Source organism: Nomascus leucogenys, chromosome 14, assembly GCF_006542625.1.
Source record: "Nomascus leucogenys isolate Asia chromosome 14, Asia_NLE_v1, whole genome shotgun sequence".
Taxonomy (NCBI): Eukaryota; Metazoa; Chordata; class Mammalia; order Primates; family Hylobatidae; genus Nomascus; species Nomascus leucogenys.
The window spans coordinates 87,446,543-87,468,019 of record NC_044394.1 but is presented as its reverse complement, the minus strand read 5'-3'; the positions used below and the strand labels follow the sequence as shown (position 1 = coordinate 87,468,019).

The 21,477-nt window shown below is 52.0% G+C and overlaps 1 protein-coding gene across 12 annotated transcripts in view; it reads right to left on the bottom strand.

Annotated features, from left to right (window-relative positions):
- Positions 1–21,477, bottom strand: part of RBFOX3 (RNA binding fox-1 homolog 3) — a 519,986-nt gene that overhangs the window by 144,465 nt on the left and 354,044 nt on the right. For 6 of the 12 annotated variants that reach the window (XM_030828188.1, XM_030828193.1, XM_030828190.1 and 3 more), the window contains exon 4: positions 3,500–3,539. The exons of the other annotated variants lie outside the window; for them this stretch is intronic. The gene's annotated coding sequence lies outside the window, so the exon portion shown is untranslated. The remainder of the gene's footprint in view (positions 1–3,499; positions 3,540–21,477) is intronic. 12 annotated transcript variants of the gene reach the window in all.

Below are 21,477 nucleotides of genomic sequence, written 5' to 3'. Positions count from 1 at the left end.
CCCAGCGGGCATTTTTTTTTCTTAGAAATTTACACACTAATTCTAAAATTCATATAGAAATGTAAGGGGCCTAGAAGAGCCAATACAACTTTGAAAAAGAAGGACAAAGAACGGGAAGATTACCTGGTTTTAAGGCTTACTAGGAAGCCATAACAATCACTGTAATAGCTGTGGTAGGACTGGCATCAAGACAGCACAACAGATCCAAGAAACAGAATACCAAACCCAGACATAGACTCACATACACATGACAACTGATTTTTGATAAGACTGCAGGGACAATTCAATGGGGGAAAGGATGACCTTTTTAATAAGTAATAATGAAATCATTGGACATCCATATGGAGAAAAATAAACTTCAATCTATAGCTTGCCCCATGCACAAAAGCTAATTCGAGATAAATCATGGAACTAAATGTAAAACCTGAAACTATAGAAGATCTAGAAGAAAGCATAGAAGAAAAAACTCTTTACTTCTTAGCAAAGAAGACATAATAAATGCCGAACAACCACACAAATAGATTCTCAACATCATTAGTCACTAGGGAAATATAGATTAAAACCACAGTGAGCTACCACTGTACACCTAGTCGAATGGCTAAAGTTATGAAGACTGACAACACCAAGGGTTGCGGAGGCTGAAGAACTGCAATTCTCACCCACGACTGGTGGGAACGTAAAGTCGTGCAACCACTTTGGAAAACCGTTTGGCACTTATTTAGGGCGTTAAAATACACTTACCTTGAGATGCAGCCATTTCACCCAAGAGAAAACAAAGAATACATCCATGCACAGACTTGCACACAAATATTCACGGCAGCTTTATTTGTAACAGCCCCAGACTGGAAACAACCCAAATGTCCTTCAAGGAGTGAATGAGTCAGCACTTTGTAGCTCAATCCCAGTGTGGAATACTACTTGGCCAGAACAATGAGAAAAGTATCTCTATGTCCAACATCACAGAGGAACCTCTGGATAACTATGAGAAGCGAAAGAAGCCAAGCAATAAATGACCACAGATGCTACGATTCTATTTATATAAAACTCCAGAAAATATACATATTCTACAGCGACAAGAAGCACAGTCGGTGCTTGCCTTGGAAGAGGGGATTGGGTGGGGTGTGAGGAAGAGATTATGAAGGGGCATAATGTCATGGTTGGGGGTGATGAATACATCCATTATCTTGACTGTGGTAACAGTGTCATGGGTATACATATATATCAAAGCTTATCAAATTGCATACTCTCTGTGAAGTTTATCATACTCCCATTGTACTTCAGTAAAGCTATTTAAAAAACAAACGTGCAAAAATCCAAGTTTACAGGGCCAGGCAAATGACTGCATCAATACATAGAGTGCAAATGGATTCCTTTTTTTTTTTTTAGGCGGAGTCTTGCTCTGTTGCCCAGGCTGGAATGCAGTGGTGCAATCTCGGCTCACTGCAACCTCTGCCTCCCGGGTTCAAGTGATTCTCGTGCCTCAGCCTCCCGCATAGCTGGGATTATAGGTGCCTGTCACCATGGCCGGCTAATTTTTATATTTTTAGTAGAGACAGGGTTTCACTACATTGGCCAGGCTGGTCTTGAACTCCTGACCTCAGGGTGATACGCCCGCCTTGGCCTCCCAAAGTGCTGGGATTACAGGCGTGAGCCACCACGCCTGGCCCTGCAAATGGATTCTTTATTCTACAAATGACTCACCTGGGGGCTCCTTCCAATGCTTCCCTGTAAAATAGATTCCGTTTACAGCGGTGGCACCTCAGGAGGCGGCTGTGTGAAGACTGCTGCCCTCCTCGTGGTGAACACCTGGGGGCGCCTGTGAGGCCAACACCTGGCGGCCTTCCTGTCTCCTCCCACGGAAAACTGCATCTAACCCTGACACACACGGGCAGCCACTCGGTAGGGGGGACCCTGTTACACACGGCCCACTGTGGGAAGCCTGAGGCCATGTGAAGGGGACCCCCTGGGCTCTGTCTCTGTCCTTTTCCTGCTGGAAAGCCGGAAAGCAGGGAGCAGAGCCCGAGCTGCCCCTGCCCGCAGCCCTGAGTGGCTCCGAGGTGACCTGCTGCTAGGACGGAAGAACCCGGCTCAGGTCTAGCTCAGGTCTAGCTCCAGGCCATTTGGTCAGTGCCCACTTCTGAGCCGAGGGTGGGCTTAGGGCAAACGCGGTACAAAAAACAGTGCCAAACTTTTCTAGTTTTGGCTGAAGACGTCATACTCTGACGAATCTAGTTTCCGGTCCTGATGTTTGAAAAACGCAGCACTGGCCTTGTGCACACACCACCCAAGACTCAGGACCTAGCAGAAGAGAGGCCACCTGAGGGCCGATGGCTGCCAATACATGGCAAGTCTGCATTTTCTAATTTTGTTCAACTAAATATACATTACAGATGATCTCCAACTTAGGAAGGTTTGACTTATGATTGACTTTGAATTTTTTTAACTTTATGTTCGTTGGGTTTATTGCGGGCATTAAATGCATTTTTTTTTTTTTTTTTTGAGATGGAGTCTTGCTCTGTTGACCAGGCTGGAGTGCAGTGGTGTGATCTCAGCTCATGCAACCTCTGCCTCCTGGGTTCAAGCGATTCTCCTGCCTCAGCCTACCAGTAGCTGGGACTACAGGCATCTGCCACCATGCCCGGCTAATTTTTGTATTTTTAGTAGAGATGGGGTTTCGCCATGTTGGCCAGGCTGGCCTTGAACTGCTGACCTCAGGTGATCTGCCCACCTTGGCCTCCCAAAGTGTTGGGATTACAAGCATGAGCCACCACGCCCGGTCCATTAAATGCATTTTTGACTTACAATATTTTCACCTTATGATGGGTTTATCAGGACATAACCCCATTGAAAGCCCAGAAGCATCATACTTGTATAATAATCTCCCCAAAGTAAACTCTGCAAGTGAATCCGTGGAGGGGGTCAGCCATAGGTGGGTAACGGGGGTTGGAGGTATGGAGCAATGGACCAACAGGCTCAGGCGGTAGTAGCCGGTCCCCCAGCGAGGGTCAACACTGGGAACTGAGCCGATATCTGAAGCCCCTTCCCCGAGGAGACCAGGCCATGGAGATGAGTCGGACCACCCTGGACCAGCAAGCTGGGGCTGCCTGAGGGATGGGTGGCCATGCATGGAGCACCTGGGGTGGGGGACCTTGGGGTTGGGGGAGGGAAAGGATCAGGAAGGCAGTGACATTGCTTTTCGGGCCAGCCAGAATTGCCTAAAACATTACCCCATTTATCCATTTCCCTTTCAGCCCCTCTGGCCCCCCAGTCCTGCCTTTCCCCGCACATTTTGGGCTCGTCCATGGGGGACAAGAGAGAAGGCCACACAGAGGTGCTAAACGGCGCCAAGCCTTCCCTCCACAGCCCCCAAACTCTTCCTCCCTCCAGTGGCTGGGAAACCCCAGAAACTCCTGGCTTTCATTATCAGCAGCTCCCAAGATGTTCAACATGCTCATATCTGTCAAAAACTATTCAGGAAAAATAGAGAAAGTCTTTATACCTTTTATTCAGCCAATTTTCCCCGAGGCACTCTGGGCTCTCTAAGAAAAGAAAAAGAGAGAAAGGAGAGAGAATCACAATCAATGTTGTCATCATGCATCTGGTTGCTGGCGATGCTATTTGCTCATCAACTAGGGAAGTCTGGAGGTGGAAACATTATCTCCCTGGGAGTGCAAGGAAACCTGCCTGGGTTAACCTCTGGCTGCCATCCGCATCTCAAGCATGGCTGGGAGGCAGCGTTTAGATAACAGGCAGAGATAAAGCCAAACAGGGCATGGTGGACCGGCCACCCCGAGGTTTCAGACTAATTTTCTCTGCGACTCTGGATGTTCCTTTCTTTCCCCCACCTCAAACTCCAAGCAATCCCCTTCCTCTTCTCCTAGCACTCCCCAGCCTGGTTTGGGGTTGTCCACAAACGCAGACCTTGTGGCTTGTTGATGGTGACGTTTAGTTTCACACTGGGTTTCCTCTGCCATGCCGTGGGGATTTGCTTCCTCCTCCAGGTGTAGGGCAGGGGTCACTTTGAGTGTGGTCATGGCATGCACGTTCATTTTATTTATTTATTTGTTCCTGGAGATGGAGTCTCACTCTGTCGCCTAGTCTGGAGTGCAATGGCGCGATCTTGGCTCCCTGCAACCTCTGCCTCCTGGGTTCAAGTGATTCTTGTGCCTCAGCCGCCCGAGTAGCTGGGAGTACAGGTGTGTGCCACCATGCCCAGCTAATTTTTTGTATTTTTAGTAGAGACGGGGTCTCGCCATGTTGCCCAGGGTGGTCTCGACCTACTGAGCTCAGGCAATCCACCCGCCTCGGCCTGCACATTCATTTTATATTATTAAAGAAAAGTCATTTAGCACACTCTAAATCCCACCAAACACATAATTATAGAGGTAATCGTTGTGTGTTATTGTGAATCAGGTGCACCTACCAGCGGCAGGAACAGCTCAGTGATACAGACAGACTGGCAAGGACCACCACTCACTCACTTTATAATCCAGGGCCTGCGGCCAGGGTATCCGCTCCTGCATAAGTCACAAAGCTAGCTCACCGGGGCCTGGGACTTCACACGAGTGCCTGGACACCTTCCTTTTCTTAGTAGGTCATTGTTTAGAAACAAAGGGGTATGTGTATAGTGTGCTTTAAACAAACTTAGATTTCCTTCCTTTATTTTAGTAATGTTTCATAATTTTCTGTGTACATGACTTGCACATTTTTTAATTGTGGTAAAATATACATAATATAAAATTTACAATTTTAACCATTTTCAAATGTACAATTCAGTGGTATTGAGTATATTCACACTGCTGTCAATCACCACTGCTCTCTGATGCCTGAATCTTTTCGTTACTCCAAAAGGAATATCCATACCTGTTAAGACACCACTCCCTGCCCCCAGCCTCCCGTGCATATGAGTATGTGTGCGTATTTTTTTAAAACTTAGTGTAAAAAAATAAAAGCAAGTGAAAAGCTTCTGGAATTGAAAGACGGTCAGACTGGGCCTCTTTCTTCAGATCTAGAAAAATCACCACCACCGTCTTCATCCACATCACTGGTTACCATGTGTTCTCATTGTTCAATTCCCACCTATGAGTGAGAATATGCGGTGTTTGGTTTTTTGTCCTTGCGATAGTTTGCTGATGGGGTGGGGGGGAGGGGGGAGGGATAGCATTAGGAGATATATCTAATGCTAAAAGACAAGTGTGTGCAGCACACCAACGTGGCACATGGATACATATGTAACAAACCTGCACGTTGTGCACATGTACCCTAAAACTTAAAGTATAATTAAAAAAAAAGGTAAAAAAACAAAAAAAGGTTGCCACGGTCGTTTAGTTTGCATGGTTTGTGAGCCAGGCACCTCCTGTACCTTGCTTCATTCAGCCCTCCCAACAGTTGCATGTTTTGAGCCAGGCACCTCCGTACTTCATTCAGCCCTCCCAACAGCACTAGCAGGCAGGTACACTTCTTACTCTTCCCATTCTTCAGATAAAGAAACCAAGGCCCCAGCTGGTGAAGTGACTGTGGCCACAGTAACTGGGTCAGCCAGCCCGTCCCCCAGAGCAGGTTACCCAATCTGCCTGTCTCACCCGCAGGTGGAAAGAAGTACCCCACCCTGTGGGAGGTGAGAATGAACGTGGCCGCAGAACACCGAACTGCGCAGGGCCTGGCTTCCCTGCTGGAGTTTGTGCAGATCACAATGGCAGTATTGGGTACATCATAGGCGGGCCCCTCCCAGCCGCATCAGGGAGGGCTATGGGCCAAGGAGCAGTTGAACCTGAACTGGGCGCTGGGCGGGCCATTTCCAAGGTGGCCCCGTGGAGCCCCTGTTCTCCTCCCCAGTAAAATGGCAAAGGTAACTTCTGGCCCATGGAGCCATTTCCACACACAGCTCACAAAGTGACACTGAGAAGGCAGGTGTGATTGGAAGGCACTGCCACTGAGAGTCACTTCGAAAGGAAATGTGTCATCTGAGTGGCTTGCATCAACTGCTGCCTTCGTTAATTTGGGGGATTTTTCTTTTTCTGAGACGGAGTCTTGCTCTGTTGCCCAGGCTAGAGTGCTATGGTGCAATCTCATCTCACTGCAACCTCCGCCTCTCAGGTTCAAGCGATTCTCCTGCCTCAGCCTCCGAAGTAGCTGGGATTACAGGCATGCACCACCAGGCCTGGCTAATTTTTGTATTTTTGGTAGACATGGGGTTTCACCATGTTGGTCAGGCTGGTCTTGAACACCTGACCTCAGGTGATCCACCCTGCCTCGGCCTCCCAGAGTGCTGGGATTACAGGTGTGAGCCACCACACCCAGCTGGATTTTCTTATTGGTGATTTCTTTTCTTGAAATGAGTTCTTCCAATTCAATAAAATTTGGTTCCATTGAATCCAGCCCCACTGAACAAACACACAGCCGGGCATTTGGATCTGGAGCCAGGTCCGGAGACTTGGAAGGGTACGTCTGTGGCTCTGCTGGAGGCAGGCTCAGGCCCGTGGGCTGAGAAGGTGAAGCAGGACTAAGCCAAAGATTCAGGGCTTCACCTCTCTTCCCGAACACCTCCGTGTCCCCTGTCCTTTCTCCTCTACTGGCCCAGGCTCTGTTCCCAAGCCCTTAGATTTCCTCCCAGCAAAATAACTTTTTGGCTCTGGAATTCCCAGTCTTTGGGCCACATCAGCCCAGATGGGAGCTGGCAGAGCTCCCTGTTCACCCCACCCCATCCACCCCAGCTTCCCTGCCTCTGCCAACCCTTCTCTCCTGAGAGATGGCTGGCATCCCTCGAGTTCTCTTAAATGTGTCACACACTTACGAGTGTCTTTATTTGGTCAAGGTGAAATATGTCCTACCTGCACTGTGTGAACCCCGGGGTTGCAGTGGCATCTGGAGGCCCAGGGGCTGAGCCGCATTTCAATCACCAAAACAGTCCCCATTTTTGAAAGCTCCAGAACTAGAGGGATGGTCAAAGAGCCGGTCGAGCCTGATGCCTCAACCACAGGGTCCAACCTGTTTTCCTGGCTCTTCGGGCCAGGAGCTCCCCGAGCCCAGCTTCGTCCTCCATCCTTTCACAGAACCTCCAGGGTCATGCAATTCCCTGCACCTCCTGGGAGGCCCTTGTGCATGGAAAGGAAGGTGGTCTCTGTGCAGAGCAGCCCACAATTTGGGAGCAACCAACTCCTGCGGTGGCCTGGTTGCCCATCCCTGGGATGGCGCCTGGCTTCGTGTTTCTGAGCTGAATGTCGGCTCCCCTCCTCTTCTGCACTCCCAGCATTTTCTATGTCTCTGGTCCCTGCCCTACCTACCCAATCCTGGGGGCGGGGGAAGGAGAGAGGCCCCCCGGGTTCATTCCCATTCCACGGGCCTTTTGGATGATATCCCAGGGGTGTGCTCCCAGGGTCATGAAACACGGAGCTGATTCTCAGCCTCACTGTTAGCAAACACTGCTCTCAGCTGCTCAGCGGGATAATCAATTATGGTAATTTTTGCCTCCGTGAATCAGGTTCATGGAGGAACACAGGGATCAGCACAGTGGTGCTGACTGCCCCAAGTGCACGTGCAGTCACGCCCTTCAGCAAAGCCCAGACAGAGCAAGACCCGCCTGCCAGGCTCAAATTGTCTCCACACTCCCAGAGTCCACTCCACACTGCCCACTGCCCCCAGGAGACGGCGGGGCACTGCACAGCTCCGCACTCTTCCCGGGGGAGCAGGGAGTGCTGTGGTTGGGGTGAGTGCCCAATGTGGAGCCCCTGGTCTGCTTTCCCACTAGACTATGATGCCCCCACGGGCAGAGGCCATATCTTAGAGGTCCTGGTATCCCCAGACACTGGTGTGGGGCCACCATGCACCGGAGGCAGTGGATGTTTGCTGAATGAATGAACAAACGAATGAAACTGTAACAGGTAAGGGTTTGACTCCAGAGGTCAGAGCTGGACCCCAATTTTGAAGCATGGGATTGGATCCTTTGAGAATAATATTTGCTCTTGGGGAATCTCAGCCACAGATGTGCATTTATCCACCCAGAGAGGCCTTTTCTCACATTCTCCCTCTCTGTCCTGTCTCTCCTTCAGGCCCCTTGATTCCACCTGGCTCACATTTCAACCTCCCACCTTCCCACTAGTCCCTCCAAAGACGAGGTCCTTGTGGGCTTTTCCCTGCGATTCTCCTCAAAGACATGTTATTCTGTCTTTATTGAACTCCATCCAAAGGACGGAAGTCTCCCACCTCCCAAAACCTTTAACCCTAGCTCTCTTCTGTCGATAAAACATTTCATTCTTCAGAAATTAAACTGGGGCTTGCTTGTGTGGCCCTTGAAATGAAAAGCACACGTGTGCAACTCATCGTTAGTGGATCACACAAGACAACTGGCCAGAAAAAAACCGCTCATGTCGAAATCAGACCACTCCCACTCATTGGTGGCCCTTCAGCTTTGCCGTCACACATACATCCCTTCTTTCCCCAGATAGATGCACGGAACAAGCGGAACACGGATTTCTGCATGGATGTATCCCTGGCTCTTTGATAAAGTCAATTTCTTAGCAGTGGCCATCATGTCTCTTATTTATTGAGCATCTACTGTGTCAGGCACTGAATATACATCATTGACCCCAAGTCAGCCCCATTAGGGACACATTCCTACCCTTGATACCAAGATGAGAAAAAGGATATTCTGATGTTTCTCCTGGTCTTTCACTTTATTTTTTAAATTTTTCTTTTTTTTTTGAGATGGAGTCTTGCTCTGTCACCCAGGCTGGAGTGCAGTGGCGCAATCTTGGCTCACTGCAAACTCCACCTCCCAGGTTCACGCCATTCTCCTGCCTCAGCCTCCCAAGTAGCTGGGACTACAGGCACCCACCACCACGCCCCGCTAATTTTTTTGTATTTTTAGTAGAGACGGGGTTTCACCATGTTAGCCAGGATGGTCTTGATCTCCTGACCTCGTGATCCACCCACCTCGGCCTCCCAAAGTTCTGGGATTACAGGCGTGAGCCACTGCACCTGGCCTAAATTTTTCAATTAAAAAAAATTTTTTTTTGAGCAGGATCTTGCTCTGTTGCTCAGGCTGGAGTGCAGTGGCACAATCATAGCTCACTGCAGCCTCGATCTCCTGGGTTTAAGTCACCTTCCCACCTTAGCCTCCCAAGTAGCTGAGACTACAGGCATGCACCAACATGCCTGGCTGGCTGGCTGGCTATCTATCTATCTATCTATCTTTTTTTTTTTTTGGTAGAGATGGGGGGGGTCTCAGTATGTTGCCCAGGTTGGTCTTGAACTCCTGGCCTCAAGTGATCCTCCCACTTCGGCCTTCCAATGTGCTGGGGCTACAGATGTGAACCATGGCACCTGGCCTGTTTCGCTTTAAGTTTGAGCCCTCTGCGTAACACCAGCCTGCACTTCTGGGGAGGTGATATATGGAGATTCCATCATTTTGGGACACCTGCACCTCTTCTTAACTCCACTGGCAAGGACAACTGAATCAGCCACAGATGATGGCTGGGAAGAGGGGCAGGGAAAAATGGGGCCTGTCCTGGTGCCAGGGTTTAGGGGAGCACATCTAACTGATGTTGTTGTGGAAGGTACTGAGGAAGGTGACTGTGACCACGTGGAACTGTTTGTGCGGGAGGAAGCTTGACTGTCTGAAGCAGGGAGTTGGTTTTTGTCACTTTGGCTGCCATGAAAATACCATAGACTGCGGCTTAAACAACAGAAATGTATTTCTCCCAGTTCTGGAGGCTGGAAGTCTGTGATTAGGGAGCAGCATAGTCAGGCACTGGTGAGGGCTCTTGTCCTGGCTTGCAGACAGCCGCCTTCTCACTGTGTCTTCACCTGGCAAGGAGACAGCGTGAAAGCAGGCTCCCTGGTGTCTGTTCTTATAAGGGCACTAATCCCATTGCCCAAGGGACCCTCCCTCATGACCTCATCTAACCCTAATCACCTCCCAAAGGTCCCATCTCCAGATATCATCCCTTAGGGGGTTAGGGCTTCCAAATAGGAATTTTGGGGAGTGACCGACATTTAGTGCAGCACACACAGTTTCCACGTATTCACTCGATTCTTTGCTTTCTTTCCTTCCGTGTTTTCCTAAATGTGCAGTGACGGTGTTTGGACCTAGTTTATGGTCAGAGTAGATTTATTTGGCATTGTACGAGTTCCTGCAGCAGAGGCACTGGTGCCAGGAAAGACCTCGGGAGCTCTGGTTCCCAGCGTGCTGCTGCTGCTGCTGCTGGTGGAGGGGGTGCTACCTGAGGAGCCCCGGGGTGGGAGGCAGGCCTCGTGGAGGGTCCTCGAGGCAGCTTTGAGAAATTCCCCTTGCACCACTCTCTTGTTGTGTTACTTCGGATTTTATGGAGCGATCCGTTTGTGCTCTTTCCCTAAGGGGAACTGGAGGTGAAGGGTGCAATTTTATAAATAAAAAATCAACTGTGGGTGGCTTAAACCTGGCTTGTGATGATGGTTATCAAAGCAGGAGAGCCACATCTATTTAATGTGATGTTTTCCTCCTTCTGAATAGAAATTTGCCTTTAGAGAGGAAAGGAGGGGAGAGAAGAGGAGAGGGGAGGGAAGGGGAAGGGACCATGGGGCAGGAGAGGGCAGGGGAGGGGATCTGGCTTATGGCTCTGAGCCATAAACTGTCACCATTAGGGAGACTGGGGAGTTCTGGCAGGTTCTGGCCATCACAGTGGTCCCTGGAGTGGCTTTGGGTTCTGAGCACACAGCCCATACTTAGGCCTGTGGGAAGGGCCACCCCCTTACTGGGCCTCCACAGGGCAGCAGGGCAGGGGTTAGGGGTTATACCCTGTGCTCAGAGCAGTTTTGCCTCCTCTCCCAGGAAGCCCGGGCAGGGCTCCACAGCAACCTGCCTGGAGTCCCACCTTCAAGGTCCTTCCAGGCACTCTAGGCCTTTAGCTGCGCTTCAGTGGGGCCTCACTCCTCCTCTGCCTGCATGGACACTGTTGTGGGCCCCGTGACAGCAGCATGCACACCTAGCGCTTGCTGAATGCATGCCAGGCTACCTGCTGGGGACTGTGTTTTTCTGGGGTTATGCCATTGATGATGTCATTTCAGCTTTACAACCACCCCAGGGGGCAGGTACTACGATCACTTCCAGTTTCCAGACATCAAATCTGAAGCTTGGGGAAGTGAAGCAGCTTGCCCTAAATGCCACAGCTGGTAGTGGTTGCAGCTGGAGTTTGCATCGAGACCCACCTGACCACAAACCCGTGCTTAGAGCTGATTATTCTCCTCAGGCTGAGCACTCCCAGATAAACCCTGGAGCGTCAGAGTGAGCAGGGGGCAAACCAACGTGGCCCCGGGAGCAAACCCACTGTGCTACTTTTGCTCATTGCCAGGTCTAACTCCAACCTGCCTCCCACCCCAGCACATGTGCAGCCTCAACGCCCAACATCAGCCATCAGCCCAAACCTTCTGTGGCCAGTTGACTCTTCCAGCTGTGCTGGGCTTTGCAAGGCCCATGTGCCTTTGCCCAGGGGTGTCATTTGGGACTGTGGAGCCGACCACAGTCAATTGCTTGTTTGATATATTAGAGGTTCTGTCTGGTGGGATAAGGTCTGCAGGCACCTGGCTGCCCTCAGGTGGGAGGGCGTGGGGAAGGTGCTGGCTTTGCATGAGCGGAACTTAGCACACACCTGTGGACTGAACTGAACTCACTGGCCTACCTCTGAGCACCCTTGACAACACCCAAGCTGTGCCACGGACACCATAGCGTACCCCCAACCTGTTCCCGGGTCAGCCAGGCTCAGAAACAGAAGCCCAAAGAAGGAATTTTGCCAAGGTTGACACAGCTTCCAAGGGGCAGAGCCAAGACAAGAAGGCTCAATGCCACCAAACAGATGGCAGTGGAGGAGACAGAGACCCCACTGAGGATGCAGAAATGGCTTGCGGGCCCAGAGGCAGAGGGCAGGTGGGAGGCCCAGTGTGGCATCTCTGCCCTGGAGCATCTCCAGACAGGCAAGTTTCAGGGGCCAGAGCCCAGAGTTGGGTCATCTCAACAATCCATAGACACCCTCAGCCTTCTGCACATGGAGGAGATGCCACTGCACGGGGCAGAACGGTGTCCCCAGAGTCCATGTCCATCCAGAATCTTATTTGGAAACAGGCTCTTTGCAGATGTAATTAGTGAAGATGGGGTCATAGTGGAACAGACTGGGCCCTACATCCAATGCCTGGGGTCCTCCTCAGATGAGGAGAGGACACAGAGGGACACGCATTGGGAGAGGGTGTGTGAGGATGGAGGCGGAGATTGGAGTGATGTAGCCACAGCTAGGGCGCGCTGAAAACTGCCAGGGGACTTGAAAAGACAAGGAAGGAACCTGCCCAGAACTTTCAGACAGCATTGCCCTGTGACACCTGCATTCCAGACCTCAAGGCTCCATCTCCAGAGCAGTAAGAGAATAAACTTCTGTTGTGTGAAGCCTCCCAGTTTGTGGTCATCTGTTACGGCAGCCACAGGAAAGTCACCCACCCACCCTCCCCACCTTCAGGGCAGTGCCAGCGAGGGCTGTGGGCGCACGGTGGGCCTGGGTTTCACCCCCTGCCTGCACCCTACTCACTCTGGGCTTGGTTCCCAGAGCATGGTGGCCCTTTCTTCACGGTCATTGCTCTTCCACGACTTCTCCATGACGTCATTCCTGACCACGCAAACACTGTCACACGTGCCCCTCCTAGAGCCTTCTCTTCTGCCTTCCTTTCTCTTCTTTTCTTTCTTCTTTCCTTTCTTCTCCCATTCCTTTCCTTCCTTCCTTCCTTCCTCCTTCCCTCTCTTCTTTCTCCCATTCCTTCCTTCCTTCTTTTCCTTCTTTCATTCTCCTTCCCTTTCCCTCCCTTCCTTCCTCCCTCCTTTCTTTTCTTTCCCTCCTTCCTTCGTTCTTTCTCCCTCCCCCTTCCCTCCTCTCCCTTTCCTTTTCTCTTTTTGTTTTTCTTTTCTTTTTGAGACAGAGTCTCACTCTGTTGCTCAGGCTTGAGTGCAGTGCCATCTTGGCTATCTGCAAACTCCACCTCTCAGGCTCAAGTGATCCTCCCACCTTAGCCTCCCGAGTAGCTGGGCCTACAGGTGTATGCCACCACACCTGGCTCATTTTTGGGTTTCACCTTGTTGTCCAGGCTGGTTTGGAACTCCTAATGGGGCAGACTAGAGGGACCTAGAGGCCACATGCCACAGTGGCCTCACACAATCGGACCCCGAGAAAGACCATTCAGACCAAAGGACCCCCAGAAAATGGTTTTTCCCTTGACGTTTATTTGGTAGCCACTTTTTTGGTTTGAATTTTTTGTGGTAAAATGCCCATAACATAAAGTGAACCATTTTAACCACCTTTAGGTGCACAGTTCAGTGGCATGAAGCACCTCACACTGTTCACCCATTCCCACTGCTCACCCCAACTCCCACCACCCACCCCCACTCCCACCGCCTACCCCATTCCCACTGCTCACCCCAACTCCCACCACCCACCCCCACTCCCACCGCCTACCCCCACTCCCGCCGCCCACCCCCGCTGCCACCACTCTTCCCCACTGCCACCGCCCCCGCCACTCCCGTCCCCCACCTCCGCTCCCGCCCCCACCCCCGCTCCCACCCCCACCCCCGCTCCCGCCGCTCATCTCCAGGACTTCTTCATCTCTCCAAACTAAAGCTCTGTCCCCATTAAACAGTCACTCTCCACTACCCGCTTCAGCCCCTGGCAACCCTCATTCTACTTTCTATCTCTATGACTCGGCCTACTCTAGGGATCCTCATGTACGTGGAATCAGATGACATGTGTCCTTTTGTGCCTGTGGCCATTTTACTCAGCATAATGTCCTCAAGGTTCATCCCTGTTGCAGTCTGGGTCAGAATTTCAGTCCTTTGTGAGGCTGAGTGGTATTCCATCATATGGACACACCACATTTTGTTTATCCATTCGTCTGCAGGTGAACATTTGGATTTTTTTTTTTTTTAAATCTCACTCTGTCACCCAGGCTGGAGTGCAGTGGTGTGATCTCAGCTCATTGCAACCTCCACCTCCTGGGTTCAAGCGATTCTCCTGCTTCAGCCTCCCGAGTAGCTGGGATTATAGATGCCACCACCACGCCTGGCTAATTTTTGTATTTTAGTAGAGACGGGGTTTCACCATGTTGCCCAGGCTGGTCTCGAACTTCTGAGCTCAGGCTATCCACGCACCTCGGCCTCCCAAAGTGCTGGGATTCCAGACATGAGCCACCACGCCCGGTGGAACATTTTGGATTTTAATCCATTTTTTAAGACAATGAGAATCATGTCATTGGCCCTATTTCCCATTTTGCTTCAGCCACGAGCATGTCAGAAAAAAAAATTGTTGCTCAACCTTGCTGGTTGTATGGAAAAGCCCCACTGCCTCATTCTCCTGCCCTCTCTGTCTTCCATTGTCTGACCTTGACTTTTATCTGCTGACGTGCTTCCGTCTGATTTTATGTGGCTATGACAATGGAAAACCATCTATAGAATGAGATGGACACAAGCTGAAACGACCCTGCCTCAGGTCATTCTCCAAGTTCTCCCTGATGCCACAGGGGGCTGTGTGCCTCCAGGAGAGCCACCTTCCCTCCCTGCCTTGCAGCCAGGCACAGGGCACAGTGCTGCATGAGAGGAACAGTCCCCACTCCCAAATGCTCATGGACTGTGGGCCATGGACACCTTTGGGCTTCTGGATTTCTTGGTCACCTCCCCCTGCTGGTGTCTGATTATGCTGAGTAGGCTGTTCTTCCTTCTACTGCGAACCTAAGGGAAGCAGAGTCCCTGTCTGAGCTGCCCTCTCCAGAGCTGGCACCGCACGCCACATTCCCTCCAACACTCCGCTGAGACAGAGTTCAGCAATGATGGTGTCCGGATGGCCATCCAGTCCCCACTTGGCTGTGTCTGCTGCACCTGTCCCCCTGCTCCCGAGTGTGGAGAGCCAGCCTGGCTATGTTCACAGGCACAGCCGGGATGTCTCTCCTACGCTGGTGAGATCTCAAGACCCATCCGACATTCCTTGGAGAGATGGAAACTCTTTGAGACCTGAAGAGGCACCACCTCTCTGCAGAGAGGGATGTGGCTGGACCAAGGACGTGGCCTCCCAGCAGAAGTGTTGCGGGGGCTGCTGGGTTTGGTCCTGCCCAAGTGTGGCTGTGAGCAGTGCCAATGGGATAGGGGTTGGTTGGGGGAGAACGGCGGAGACAGGAAAAGGAGCCGAGTTAATACACAGGGCAGACGGCACCACTCAGCACGCAGGCAGCTGGAGAATGCAGGCTTCTTAGATGAGCGTGTTTCATTATCGATAATTTAGACATGTCCTTTCTCCTTTGAGAGATGGGCAAAATCTCATTTCCTGAGCAAATCCCCTAAGAAACCAACCTGTTCATTCCTCTAAGATTTTCAGAAATCCGTCTCCATCAACCTACTCACAAAATAAAAGTAGCTAATAGGCCAAGTGTGCTGGAGGCTGGGTGCTAGAATGGCTGCTCTGTGGAGTTCACGGGAGCCAGGCGGGGATCCGAAAAATGCCCAGGACGGAGGGTGGGAGATATGGCCAGCTCATCTCCCCATCCCGGCTGGCTTCGGTAATGCCACAGGTAGACACATGCAGAAAACATAATCATTTTTTTTTTTTTTTTTTGAGACAGAGTCTCACTCTGTCACCCAGGCTGGAGTGCAGTGGCACGATCTTGGCTCACAGTAACTGCTGCCTCCCAGGTTCAAATGATTTTCCTGTCTCAGCCTCCCGAGTAGCTGGGATTACAGGTGTCCACACCAAGCCCGGGTAATTTTTGTATTTTGGGTAGAGACAGGGTTTCACCATGTTGCCCAGGCTGGTCTTGAACTTTTGACATCAAGTGATCCGCCCACCTTGGCCTCCCAAAGTGCTGGGATTACAGGAGTGAGCCACTGCATCTGGCCCCCGTATTGTTTTAATTTAAGGCAACAATTAGATAAGCATTTGTAGAATTAGAGAAAAGCAATGCAGAGTTTTGCATCTGGGGAAAAATCACAGGGTGGGGCATCTGCTGCTCTTCCAGCGCCAGAGAAGAGAAGGCAAGGCAGGACCCTGGCTGTGCTTGGAACTTAGATCTGGCAGTTGATCCACATTCTGAGTCAAGCTGGGATGGTTGGTAAACCTCCCATGGGTTACTCAACGTCGAAGTGCCTCGGTTTACTCCCCTGTAAAAGCGGGGGTGACAGCGGGACCCACCTCTAGGTGTGGGGATGAAAGGCAGCCCAACCCTTAGCACAGTGCCTGGCCCACAATGGGAGGGAACAGAGCCACCTGAAGCAGTCAGAGCAGGAGCTGCTCAGGGCTGCAGTGAGCTCCGGGGGGGCAGATCCTGGGCTGTGGGTTTCACCCAAACAGGGCAGAAGGGGCGGGGCTCTGCTCTACCTCAGGGGCACAGGAGAGGGAGGGACATTTGGAACAAACCCCAAGAAGACTTCTGCACCTCTTGGCCTCAAGTGATGAAAAGGCTAGTGGCTTTGTTTTATTTGTGTGTGTGTGTGTGTTTTTTTTTTTTTTTTTTGGAGATGGAGTCTTGCTCTGTCCCCTGGGCTGGAGCGCAGTGGCGCGATCTTGGCTTACTGCAACCTCCGCTCATGGGTTCATGCCATTCTCCTGCCTCAGCCTCCCGAGTAGCTGGGACTACAGGTGCCCATCAAGGGCTGGTGACTTTGAAGTGATTAAAAGCCAGGTGTCTGTCCCTGGCAGGGTGGGGGTCTTAGAGATTTTGGTGGGATTCACTTGCACCAAGATGCCTTCTACCCGCGAGGAGTCTCAAAACTGAATGAATGCAGCGTCATTTCCACGTGTTAAACTGCACTCCCCAACCTCAGCCAGTTTCCCTGGGAGGTAATGATTTTCAAAACAAAACCAAGAGCAGCTCCCACGGGCAACCCTGGGCCTGTGCTCAGTGTCCCCCACAGTGACGGCCGGAGTGCTTTGCACGTCTCCTCAGGAGGATTCTCACTCCACAACCCTGTCGGGGGGTGCTTGTGTCCCTAGGCACAGATGAGGAGCTAAGGCAATGGGGGTCCCCGTCAATTCACTCTCTTTGGGGACCGAGGCTGGCAGGGAGTGTTGGGTGTTGCCACTCAGAGCCATTCAGCATCCAGCCTGACTTAGCAGCAAGCCCCAGCTCTGCAGAGATTCTCCGTCTTAGAGGCCTCAGAGCTCTGCAGCCCAGTGGGCAGCTGGAGGGCCCACATCCACTGCCTTTTTTGTGGGAGGGCCCCTGCCTGCCACTCGCCAAGCCCCCATTCTGAGCTGGGACCTGCCTCCATAGGCTGGGATGCGGTGGGGTCTTCAGCCAGCAGGGCCAGAGCCCAGAGCGAGGCTGCCCTCCCTGGGTCGGCAACGCCGCCTCGCTTCCTGCAGCTGACAAAGGACTCCTGAGACCACGAACCCTCCCAAGCCCTGCAAAACCATCTCTGGAACCACCCTGAAGCTAGGGACTCGGCTCAGGAACTGCTGCTTGCTGGGGCGTCGAAAGCCAAGCGTGCTCAGGTCTTCAAAGCCACCATTTGTGCTTGGGCTGCGGATTCTGGCTAGTAAGATGCTGAGCTGTGAACAAAGTCAGAGCCCACTCATAACCACCTCCCTCTGCTCCCTGTGTCTCGGCCCGCTTGGCTCCAACGCTGCTGCAGTCACCGTCTTTTATTTCCTGTATTCTGATGCTTTGACATCTGAAGCCTTGCTGGCCCTGGGGAGACAGCCCCTCCCAAAGTAGCAGATTCCAAGAGGCAGCAAACAACGGGCTTGGGGTGTGCTTTTCACCTGCAAACCGGCTGACCAGATCCCACACCCCAAGCCCCTGCCTCTATCAGGGTCCCATGCTCCCAGTGACTGTTCACCTGTCCTAATCACCCCAGAGCCAGGTACAGATAGTCAGAGCCAGCCCCATAGCCCAGAGCTCACTGAAATGATCCAAACCAGCCAGCCCCAAAACCACTTCCCCTGCCTCACCCGCTCCTTCCTAGGGAAACCACAGTCAAGACCCCTGCCCCTATGAACCCCCATTCCCTCTGCCTCCCGACCAAGCCTGGTGCCTCCCCATCTGTCCCTGGTGCCGGGCTCCCTGTCTCCAGGTATCTGTCCCTAGGTAGGCTTCTTCCACCATGCCAGTCATTTCTGTTATCTGTGTGTGTTTTTTACCCCATTAAAACAAATTCCAGGTATCCTTAGATCCCCACCAGCCTCACCATCCTAGCTGCACCTGCCGGCATCCCTGGCATCGCTTTGGCTCTTGCAAGAGGGAGCCAGTTTTAAGGATGAAACCGTAATGCTTCCCTGGGGTAAGGAGTTCCTTAGCACTTGGTGCAGCTCAGAGGCTGCTGGCTCAACCGGATTCAGAGTCTCCACTGCCGGAGCCGCCTCAGAAAGACTATTACTGCTCAGCAATTGCCTTTTGGGATTAATACATCTTTACTTACATGATCAATTTCAGTCTCCTACTGGATACGGCCTCAGAAGTGAAATGTGAACATGGACTTCTTTCACACCCATGTCCCGGTGAACGTCTGTCTGCAACTAACCCGCATTGACAAGCAGCTAATTTGCAGATTGTGCCTGTATCGACAGTTCGGTTTATTTAATAATAGATAGTTGCTGTCTTCCCTGGGTTCTGTTCATGCAGAAGGTCTTTGCTGAGATGGAACACATGATAAATTGTGAATGTGTCTACATGGACATTCCCAAGGCCCCGGGGCTCATGGTCAGACTTTAAAGAATAATAACAAAAATAATTTTTGTTGTAGGAGGAATTCCTGATGAGCGTGGTTAAATGAGCCTATCACTCGGCGTGGGCAGGAGCACCATGCAGGGAGACCCAGCTTCACTGGTCAGCTGATACTGAATGAACATTTGCCTCAACAGATAAACATGCTTGCTTGAGCTTCATATGCCCTCCCAGGCTTTGAGGATCTCTGATTTATAAAAATAAAGCAGCGTTGAGGTGCCACAGGACACTATCCTCTGCAATACTCCCTTCGGCAGCCACCCCTGTGCTTGGCTGTCCCCGTTTCTTTCTTCCTTTCTTTCCTTTTCTTTTTCCTTCCTTCCCTCCCTCCCTCCCTCCTTCCTTCCTTCCTCCCTCCCTCCTTCCTTCCTTCCTTTTCCCTCCCTCCCTCCCTTTCTCTCTCTCTCTTTCTTTCTTTCTTCCCTGAGTTTCGCTCTGCAGCACAGTGGCTCACTGCAACCTCCACCTCCCAGGTTCTCCCAAGCAATTCTCCTACCTCAGCCTCCCAGGTAGCTGGGATTACATGTACGTGCCACCAAGCCTGGCTAATTTTTGTATTTTTAGTAGAGACGGGGTTTCACCATGTTGGCCAGGCTGGTGTCCCAACCTCAGGTTATCCACCTGCCTGTGCTTCCCAAAGTGCCGGAATTACAGGCACGAGCTGCCGTGCCCAGCCTGTCCCTGTTTCTGATGTGAGCTCAGCCTCCTCAGCAGCTCCCCTTCTCCTTTGTCCCCTTCTGGTCCTGGCGACACACCCTGGATGCTCTCTGTGCCCTGGCTGTATCCGCCACCCACCACCAGGAACTCCTGCATGTAGGTTTACAATTCAGATCTCTGGCACCTCCTAGATCTTACTACCTGGTTACTGGTGCCAGCGTCACTCAACATATGGGACAGAGAACAGACGAGGGCCTCTCCTGAAACCTCCTCCACCCCCGCCCCTCCCAGTATAGTCAGTGACACTAAAGTTGATTCAGCACCCCAAACTCACTGAAATTGATCCAGCACCCCTAAACTCATTGAAATTGATCCACCATCCCAAACTCAGATCTCTGGGCAGAAGCCTTTCCCCTCCCTTGTCTCCAGTGTCCACCCAAGTTGTCTCTAGGTCCTATCCACTCTTCTTCCTTAACACCCTCTGTACCTGTGTGACCTCCGCTACCCACACATCCACATGGCTTAGGCCCCCTTCTCTTCCTAGAACATAGCGCAGCCTCTGAACTTGATCCTGGCTCAGAAACTCTACAGCTCCCACGTCCAGCCTCAACTCAGTGGCCAGACGAGTCAGCTGCATGGCAGGTTCCACCCCATTGTACGCTTCACAGCTGCCCACAGGCTCAGGGAAGGTTCAAGACCTCTTGGCCTGGGGCTGAGGATGCCCACACCTGGCACCAACCCACCTGCCCACCTGCTTCTCCCTTGGCTCCCCCACCAGGGGTCTGCCCTCAAGCTGAGGAGAGCGTCTTACAGCTCCCCAGTGGCTGAGCTCACACTCCTGGATCCTTCCCCTCCCTGCCTGAAAAGATCGAGCCCTCTCACTCTACCCAGCAGCCTCTTACTCACCTGGAGACCAGGTGGCCTGAGCCAGCAAGTCTTTCTCCATCTTTCAGCAGGGCATGAGTCTGCTGACCACGCCTTGTGCCTCTGGAAGTACACTTTGTTCTGGGCTGGCCCACATCCTCCTGGTCCCCCCATGGCTCTCGCCCTTCCTCCTGCCTTTGCCTAGTGGGTAACTGGGCATCCCAGGGCCCCTTGTCTTTCCACCCTTCACTTTCTCCCCAGGCAACTTTGGAGCTCTGGCTTCAACCTGCACCCTGATGCCAGCAATGCCCATTCCAGCCAAGGTCCCTGCGGGTCCAACCTTTAGACTGCTCTGTCCCACATGTCTGAGGCTCAGGGTCTTCTCCCAGAAACCTGGTCCTAGCTCAGTGGTCCCTATTTCAGTCAATGGATCTATCACCCATCCAAGTGAGCAAGTCAGCTGGGGTCCACTCTGACCCTCCCTCTCTTCCTCCCCCACCCTCCAATCCATCATTGACTGTCAGTTTGACCCTAGAATGCTTCTCTCACCTCCATAGCATGGGGCACTCCACCACTCAGACACCACCTGAACCTCTTCTTCAGATCCCCCCTCTCCTCTCCCTTCCTTTTTGGGTCTTAATGTCCACAGAGAGTGAGGCGTGGACCCAGCCTTTCTGCCTCTCCAATGAGACAGGAGGGCAGGGAGCTGAAAGATCTCAAATCTGCCAACCCCACCCTTCCTCCTCTATCCTGCCTGGCAAGCCCCAGCCCCCCAAACCCCCACCCTTCTCTGCTGTCTACACTCAGCAAAGTCAAGTCCCTCTCTGAGCAGCCTCTGCTTCCCAGATGGAGCCTCTGGCCCTGACCCTGTGGGGTGGTGCTGTGTGGGAAGGGGCAAGAAAAAGGAACGAGCAATGCTTGACAAGGCTGTTTCAGGTCCTCCTTCTTCTTTCAGCCCAAGTAGATCCTGGGGGCCGACAGACACCACAGAGGGAGATAACCACGACTCCTCCTAGCACAATGCACCTGGCGCTCCCTCAAGAGCTGCTAAAGCCAGGCGGGGCTCATCTTTCCCCCCACCTCAAATACCCGCCCTCCCACCACACATATCCGGACATAAAGCCGGGGAGGGCTCAAATTAATTTAACTTTTAATTATATTCACTTAACAAGATTATCCAGCTGAGGTTAAAAAAAAGTCTGCCTCCCTGCCCAGACGAAAAAAACCTCTTCTGTATCTATT